This window comes from Lygodium microphyllum, chromosome 20, assembly GCF_053477565.2.
Source record: "Lygodium microphyllum isolate KBCC chromosome 20, Lygodium_microphyllum_v1.1.10, whole genome shotgun sequence".
Lineage (NCBI taxonomy): Eukaryota > Viridiplantae > Streptophyta > Polypodiopsida > Schizaeales > Lygodiaceae > Lygodium > Lygodium microphyllum.
In genome coordinates this window covers 1,771,838-1,774,738 of record NC_141154.1, presented here as the reverse complement: position 1 = coordinate 1,774,738, position 2,901 = coordinate 1,771,838, and positions in this window count along the sequence as shown.

Sequence of the window (2,901 nt, the reverse complement as noted above, 5' to 3'; positions counted from 1 at the left end):
CGGTCGATCCTAAGTGGGAAACGGCCAGGATACTTCCGCTACGTGGCAGACGCGGGAAGACCTAGATTGCAAAACCCATAACATTCCATGGGAGTGCCGGGCGGAGTTTTCTAGACATCCTTTCTGATGGACTGCTAAGACATGTCTTAGATGATTCTAGTGGACACGTTACATTAGTACTGCTATATGAAGTCAAAGAACATAAGAAAAAGCTAAAGTTTTGGGGGCTATGACCTTTTAAGGTTTGAACTATTAGCCAAATTGGCAACGTCTAACTAGAAACCCTAGAGGGTGAGGGGATAGACTTCTTTAATGGCAGCGGCATAAAGAAGTATTTTCCTCCCACACACCCATTGTATGTGTTAGATATGATCAATGCCCCACCCTCATTAGGTGCTACCAATGATCCATGGTGCTCACAGTTGTAAGACCCCCATTATGAGGAGAAGCCAAACGTGAGCCCGGACATTGGTCGAGTCCTGACTTGTATATCAGATGAGGTCTATGTGACTGGATGGCAAAAAGGTGACTGTTGTGGGTCTAATCTTTGGGTTAGATGGAGTGGTTAAGCTGGTAGCAACTCGAGTGGTTAGATGGAGTGGTTAAGCTGGTAGCAACTCTGACTGGGTGAAAGATGAGTAAAGGGAATATTCTCGTGGAATATTCCCTGTCCGACTAGTGGAGGCTCATATGGTAGGTCGGTCAGCAGGCTGACCTAATGACCTTCGCGGGCTATAAAAGCTAAACCCCTTCGCAGCCATCTCTCACTCATCTTTCACCCAGTCAGAGTTGTTGTTCTAGCTAGCCTTAAGCTCTTCACCTATCTTCTGTCTAAATCACCATCTAAGCTTCACACAGTGGAAGCACACGGGTGGATAGAGCCATCTTTGTATCAGTTGTTTGAAGTTAAAGAATTTACTGATTCTCCTCTTATCTATTGTGTACTCTCTATCTCTTTCTCAGATTTTGTTCGCTGCGCTGTGTAATATTTTATAGTATGAGCCCTCAATGCTAGCACCCCCTATCTACGTACGAGTAGCCACTATCACGAAGGTGGACACGGAGGATGAGGGCGCAATACTACCAGCTTACCTATGTATGATGGTCATTGCTAAACACACATGCACCATCAACGCATTGATCGATGAGGGAGTTGATTTTAATATCTTGACTCATGACCATTGGACCCAAATTGAAAAACCACAGTTATAGTCCACTAAAGCTAATCTTACCCCTTATGGAGGCCAACCCTACAAGCTGTTAGGAAAGTGCAAGGTTGCAATTTCTATCAAGTTTAAAAGCATGCCGATAATCATCTATGTATTGCCCAACACTAAGAATGTAGACACGGAATTGTTCATAATGTATCCACCTAGCCATGGGCAACATTCGCACTGTTATAGCTTTCAACAAGGGCGATGTGACTCTTTCCAAGACCACAAAGCCACCAGTAGAGAAAACCACCATCAAGACTAAGGAGGGAGGTCGTGACTTGTCACAACCCACCAAACCTCAATGCTAGCAACGAATTGGAACCAATGTTGAAGCCCATGAACCCTAGTTCAAATGGGTACCTAGAGAGAGAGAGAGAGCACAACTTAGGAATAGAAACCCACGGCCTCACGTGGCTACATATCTGCAATTGAAACCTAAGAAGCCAAGATGAAACTATAAACATCGACGTATGGTCAAGCCACAATGGGTCTCCAAGGCCTTATTGCACACGCAAGGCTACTATGTAGGTAGCACCTGGATGCTTCTTGAAGCCAAAATAACCAAAGGCCCTACTCAAATGCCGCACTCAAGCTTGACCACACAAAAAATCATGTAAAAAACACACCACAAGAGAATCAGGCCGCTAAGTCCATAGAACCTCCAAAGCTTAGCTCAGCAGATAGCGGGCCGGGAACAACCCTATTGTCTGAAATCACAACTTGCTACTAGCAAAATGCCTAGCTCTAGCACTAATGATATCCCTTCAATCTCAAATGCATCTAGTAGCATAAAAACTCCCAAACACCAAACCCATCAAATGAGGCTGGTGAATCTCCAACCTAAAGAGCAACCCAAATCGTGACTACTAGCTACTGAACTCTCTAGTCTTGTTAAGCCTCAACCACCCACCCTGCTTTGATCCTCTTATGAGTGGCGATCAATTCTAACATTGGCTGTGGACTTAGCTGAAAATATGGGGGATGATTTGGTCTCTTGCCTCCAACACTTGGACACTACTTTCAGACCTTGGCCAAAAGCTACGATTGATTAGAGTTAGGTCTATTGGAAGAACCTATAGCAATGGAAGTACGAACACTCCCTTGCTCTTGGGAGGAGTCCAAATTTGTATTCCTTAAGGCTTTCGAATCATCCCAAGAGTTAATTTTTACTAAGATATCCCAAGAGCAAGCAATCAAGCAGCATCTCATTTTGTCGTATCACAAGAATACAATCATGGTCAAAAACCAAGAAATCAAGCAGTTGAAGTAGGTTACCGATGAAAAATCCTCCTTCTTGCAGAAATATTATGTTTTAGGCTTGTAATGGGAGCTAGAGAGATGCCAAATAATGACCAATGTTGAACAACGATACACAATCAAGACATCTAAATATGACTTTCATTCGTAACTGACCCCTGGAAGAGCACATTGAGGGATATCCTTATTTAGATCGCATCCTCAATAAGGAGGAGTTGCATGTCGCTAGTCGAGTAGACTCTGGTGACTTCTTGCTTCATGTCCTCACTTACGTTATGCACACACACGTGCGCCCTCTCGACATGGATAGATATGCTAATTTCGAGTATGTTTCGAATTTCTATGCCTGGCTCATGCAAATTTAAAACAATAATATTGTGTGATGAATGCCCTTCATCCTATAACCCTTTAATCCTCGGAAGGATTCTTT